General features: G+C 46.6%; 1 long non-coding RNA gene across 1 annotated transcript; it reads right to left on the bottom strand.

Moving 5' to 3' along the window:
- Positions 1-547: 547 nt before the first annotated feature.
- On the bottom strand, positions 548-4,863 carry LOC139079064 (uncharacterized). The gene is made up of 3 exons (XR_011532337.1): positions 4,520-4,863; positions 2,132-2,299; positions 548-1,946 (listed from the first exon to the last, which is right to left on the bottom strand). It is a non-coding gene; the product is annotated as an uncharacterized lncRNA (long non-coding RNA).
- Between the last annotated feature and the right edge of the window lie 1,094 nt (positions 4,864-5,957).

Here is a 5,957-nt window from a genome sequence, read left to right as displayed (position 1 = left end):
TGATGGGACGCTCAGGTCCCCTAAGGATGCCTGGACCATCTAAGGGTCTGGTCAGAAGCTGATCTGTAAAACTATAAATCAGAACCTTTCTGGGGCACTTCAAGGCCAAGTGGTTAAGTTCCAGCCCTCCTCTTGGGAGGCCCTGTCCATTCGGATCCTGGGTGTGGACCTATACACGGCTCATCAAGCTGTGCTGTGGTGGCATCCCACATAGAAGAACTGGAAGGACTTACAACTAGCATATACAAGTATGTACTGGGGCTTTGGGGAAGAAAAAACAAAGAAAAAGGAAGATATTGGCAACAGATGTTAGCACAGGGCCAATCTTCCTCACCAAAAAAAAAAAAAGAGAGAGAGAGAGGGAGAAAAAGTACACTCAAAGAAAAAAAGAAAAAAGAATCTTTCCTTCGCTCAATGGAGTTACCAGATAAAATGGAAACTTCTGGATTAATTTGAATTTCAGATAAATAACAAGTATCTTTTTAGTATAAATATGTCCCATGGCGCCCTGTAGCCAGGGTCAGAAGATTTTGCTGACTCCATTCCATTCATGGCCACAGAAGATTTATTTCAGGTTGTTTGATTTGGGGGCTGACGACTTGCAACAGCTCGAACCGGCGCAGCAGCGGCCATCGCACTACCCACCTCGGGCCGGGGGCCGGGGCCGGCTCTGCTTCTGAACCTGCGCCGCATTCCCGCCCGGCTGCGCGGGAACGCTGACTCAGCTCCAGGGCCGCCACTTGGCGGGGACCCCCGGAAACATAAGTAAACTGTTTCCATGACTGACTCTGAAATCAAACGGTGTGTGGGAAGAGAAACTGGAGGGGGAAGTTCCACAACAAATGGAGAGGTGTGGAGTGAAACCTCAGGGAAACTGTTGGTTTTGCTTCAAGGGAATTGAATTGTGAAATTTGCAGTTGCGAAATTTCACTCAGTTGATTCTTGTGAGAACAGAAGTTTGTTTTAATTGTCAATTAAAGTGAATGGTGCCTGGGTCCCTGGGATCTGGGGAACCTTGGGTGCGGGAGTGGGGACCGGTATGCGTCCGATGACAGGGCCGGCCGCTGGGGGTCAGGATAAGCTTGCAGAGCGTCCCTGTGGCATCTGAACTTTATCCGGAGACCCGGCACTCCCGAAGAAGCCAAGGGGCCTGCCGCCTGAGAAGTTGATGAAAGATGCACCTTAGGGGTCCGGGAGCCGCCGGCCTCCCTGGGGGGTCCCTTGGCTGCCCTTATTTGTAAGGCAAATCTAGGCCCGCACCCGCCGTGCTCGACTGTCGGGTACTAAATTGCCTCTATGAGAGTCAAGCAGGCTTGCCGATGACAACACTCTGATAACAAAAGAAGTGTGGCCTCGTTGAAGATTTTACGTAAAAGGAAATGATTCATTTGAATTCAGAAGGAGTATTAAAACAAGGCAGAAAGAGCCAGGCCCTGGATTTGCTGCCTTATGGCTTGTTTCTTAGAACTTGTTTAAGAAAAAAAATAAAAAGGAAAAACTACCTCAAATATCCACCCCGGGTTTAATTCTCGTTTGCTGCTGCTGTTTTCTTCAGCTCAAGGTTGCCGTCTTGTTAACCCTAGGCTGCAGGCGCAGGAAGTTAGATTCCTCTCACTGAGGGATTAACCACCGAGTTTGAAATGTTTGAAAGAAAAAGTCTTCAGTGGTTTAAGAGCTTCACTAAGACTCTTTAAGAAGAGAATCAAAATTGCCCCTATTTAAGAGCTTTGGAGATCCATACTAGTGCCTTTCTTTTGCCAAGACGGCCACTTCTTCATTCTATGTGTCCTTAATGCTTAGAAATGCTGGGATTCTTGTCAATCCCCAAACAGTCTGACAGTCCACTGTATGATTTTTCGCCAAGCCCAGTTTTTCGTTAAAGCCTCCCATTTCTGTTCCTTTTGGTGATGGTGCAGTGAAGAAAGAGGTGGCATCTTTCTCAGGACCTGAGTGAGAGAGAGAGAGAGACGCCTGGTGTCTTTCGACTGGGCCCAAGTGTTGGTGGCAGGGCTGTTCCGACGGCGGGAGCGATGTTCAAGGGCCCTTTGACAAGCTGCTACTGGGTTTTGAGATGACCTGCTTTGAACATCCATTTATTCACTTATTCAACCCACACTTTTTAAGTACTCACTGAGTCTGGTGCAGTGCCAGGTGTGAGGGACACCAGGTGTAGTAACACAGAGTCCTGGTGTCACCTTCCAGGAGTTTGCAGTCTGGTGGGGAAGCAGACAATGTGAAGAGAGACAGAAGGCCTTCTGCTGTGTTGGAAACGGCACCCATCTTGTCCTCTCTTTTTCATCTAGAAGATGAGAAAAAATCCAGGTTGGTCAACAAGGGTTAACAAACAAGTGGCATGTCAGCAGTAACAACCAAAGTCCAGTTTAATTTGCCAGTGGCAAGTATCCATCCTTGCTGGCCGACTCCTCCCTTTTTGAGGGGTCCCTCTATTCTCCCAGGGACCCAAAGTGCCCTTTGAAGCCACGCCTTCTGCCTGCAAACCAATAGGATAAAACGAGGATGGGGCAGAGAGCAAGCTGGTCACTTGCACTGACTTTATAACCAGCTGTTGAATGGCTTGACATGGCTTTTCTGTGAGAGTGGGGCAACCATTCTTTTTCTTCTGGAAGGAGGAGAAGCCAGAAGTTTATTTAATCTTTTCTAGGCAACTTATTTTATTGCATTTTTAATTTCCTCTCTTGCATTAACATGACCCTTTTCACTGGCTTCCCACGCCTGGTGCTTAATTACTTATCATTAGCTATGTACACGGGGGCCTTGCTGCATATTTATAAATGTGATCATTAGTACATGGAAAGACAAAGGCTTCTTTAAGACTGTCATTAGTTATTCTGTTTTCATGGAAATGTTCATTAGGAGAAACTACCCACCTGGTTAAATAATTATAATTAAGAATTGGTAATCTCCTTTGCATTTTTAACTTGATCTTCCGTCTGTTTGTATGAAGCTGAACAAGCCTTATTTGGTCAGTGTTCTATCTTTCATTTTCACAAGAATTGTCTACAGATACAGAATCTTTGTTTCTAACCTCTAGGTGGTGGCTCATTTACGGCCTGATGGGTATAATTTTTATAATGCTGGAGTTATCTCCACACCCATTAACCAGGAACAGCGGGTCAGTGATGGAGCGAAGGACCTCTGGTTGGTTTTAGTTTCTGGACTTCTGTCAGTGTTGCACACTGGACCCCAGGCTTCCAACCAAACTCTGCAAAGGGTCTCCTTTGGCTCCTCAACCACAGAGACGCCAGGCTGGGTGGCCACTGGCCACTGTTCCTTTGGGTGTGCCAAGCAAGACGAGTGGCAGTCTGATGGCATGTGTGTTTGTGAGTCAGCATCCGACTCTTTATGTGTTTTTGACTCAGGGTAACCACAGCAGTGTTACAGCCATGGCCCTGCCAATGCCTAGGCTAATAGAGTCCATGAGGAGCCTTCGAATTGCTAGCAAATGGCCATGAGGCCCATACATGGTTACGTGTCAGCTGAGCTGAAACAAATGAGGTGACAGAAACACAAGAAAGGAAGCCTGGTCATGCTGCTGCCCACTCCCCTCTGCCCAGACTGGTCCTCGGCGAGCCGCCACCCTGGACTGATGAGAATACGCCAGTGATAAACCACAACTGTGGGAAACGCTGGGTGGGGGCCTAAATATCATCTGTAAACAATTAGGCAGCCACTGCTCATTCAGTGCCGTTTTGAGAAGCTAAGGAAGTCTGCAATCAGTTATATCTCCAATTACCATAAAAATATATTAGCCATTCATTCATTTATTAATGATTCATCAGTTAACCACACATAATGAGCAAATAATTAGCAGTGCTGTACGGTTGCCAAAATTGAAGAAGTGTTGGCATTTTAAAGATGAAAGGTTGCATTTATGCAAAAGTCTGGTGATGATAAAGTTAATATGGAAGATAATTATAAAAGTGGCAGTCCTATATTACAGGCTGAGGTACCACAAAACTTGCCTAATTGAACCGAAATTAATATTCTCCCAAAGTCTGCGTGTTGCCACACACGAACTGCTGGATTCCTCTCGAAGATCTCCCTTCAGTAAGGTGTGCTACACAATACAAGTTAATAAAATGCCAGACAGCTAGACTGTGTTCTTTGTCTGCTGGTTCAGGGCCTCGTGGAAAACAATAAATTGCATTCATGTCAGCTGAGGCCCATCCCTTTGCTAATTACCGTTTGGTGCTGAAATGACTTCTGTGAAATTGGGAGCATGAGGAAACATACAGCCATACAAGGGAGGCTTTTCAGAGTTTTGCAGTAAATGTGAGATAGGCCTCCGGCACACAGATGTTAAAACAGTGAATTCCCCCACAGATTACACTAATGGAAACCCTGTCAGGGTAAGTCAAATCCGGGTCTGTGGTCAAAATCTAATTAAGGTTTCTGTACTTAAAAAGAATATGAATGCCTGGGGGTGGCGATGAATGTATAAGAAACTCGCTTGTTTGTAAAATTGTTAGCATGAATAGTAAGAACCCGGGGGCGTTACCTGCGCCGGAACACCTGTTTTCTGAGTTGCTCTCTGCTTTGCTGAATGGATCAGGGCGGGTTATTTCAGAGGTCAGCGAACTCGGCTCAGGCCGCGGTGGCCTCCCATCCTTGCGGCCTGGGATGAGGCATGGTTTGAGGTCACGGATGAAAAAGGATCCTCAGAAGTCGCCCTGGAATCCCAGAGGATGCTTTGCTTTGCCACATGAAAACCACCCCAGATGATCCTGCCCAACTGCCTGGCGCCACTGAGGAAATAGTTCTTGCCGAGGGTGTGGGACCGGGCAAATCTCCCCTCGTGGGGAAACAAAGGGTCGTCTGCTTGGGCGGCGCGCCCTCCAGCCCGAGGGACTGCCTCCCGGAACAGCTGCAGCGTGCAGGCGCGGCCCTGCTTCTAATAGAGGAAATGAATTTATAATGCTGCAGTCTCTTCATTTTCACCACGCACAAATTTCCCCTTAAATACTTAAAAACAGCACCCAGAGCTGGATATACCTTAAATTTCGAATAAATGAAATCTTAATCCAGTCTGTTGCTGTGTCTGAGTTGTTATTAAAGAAATAAATTTGAAACAGCAAGTGGTTTGAGAATTTTTGAATTTAATTATTTAAATCTACTTAGGGTAACTCTCACGCGCTATTTCAGTTTCCCATTGAGAACATGAATTCTGGGAAAGGTATCCCACGCAGGGCCCTGGAAATATTAACTTTCATGTACAACTGTGGGCTCAGGCGTAGACAGACTGTGCCACCCTCCTCCCCCGAAAAGCAGAAGAAAGAAACTCTGAGATTCTTTTTTTTCCCTGTAAATTTCAGCCAAGTGATACAGGACATATTTTTCAAAGAGTGAGAGGAGCCAAGTCCTCTTCCTTTGACTTTTCCCGGCCCTCTTCGGATGCGCTCTTTGTGGGTCATCATTTGAAGCTCTTTAGAGAGCAGTAGGTTTATATAACCGTTCACTGAGCAACGTTAGGGCACAAAAGGTAAACAGAAATTATAACCTGTGTAATTGAAACGGCCAGCAACTTAAGTTAGGGTGTGTTCTGGCCTGATGAGTGTCTGGGCTCTGATTTTTGACATTTGTGAAAATAGACCTTCCACTGTGACTGTCCCAAGGACAATGTTCCAGACCTGGGATGGAGCAACGGGCCTTTGGTGCTGCTTCAGTCCTTAGGCTGGGAGAGAGTCTGCTTTCAGGACTGGGGCTGGGCCAGCACTGCCTTAGTTCTGAGAAGGAAGATTACCTTCTAGATCTTAGCAATTCAACTTTTTAATGGCATCGACGTTGGGATGTGGGAAGCGGAGAAGGTTCAAGATTTGGGCACACACTTGTGACTTTCTCTCTTTCTCCCGCTCGCTAGGATTTTGGTATGGCACAGGACAGGTTTGTCTTGGACCCTCTGAGAGGGGTCCTGTGAAGAATCTGGCTGGAGTGTGGTT

This window comes from Equus przewalskii, chromosome 24, assembly GCF_037783145.1.
Source record: "Equus przewalskii isolate Varuska chromosome 24, EquPr2, whole genome shotgun sequence".
NCBI classification, from domain to species: Eukaryota; Metazoa; Chordata; class Mammalia; order Perissodactyla; family Equidae; genus Equus; species Equus przewalskii.
Note: the sequence above shows the minus strand (reverse complement) of the source record. Positions and strands in the feature narration are given on the sequence as shown.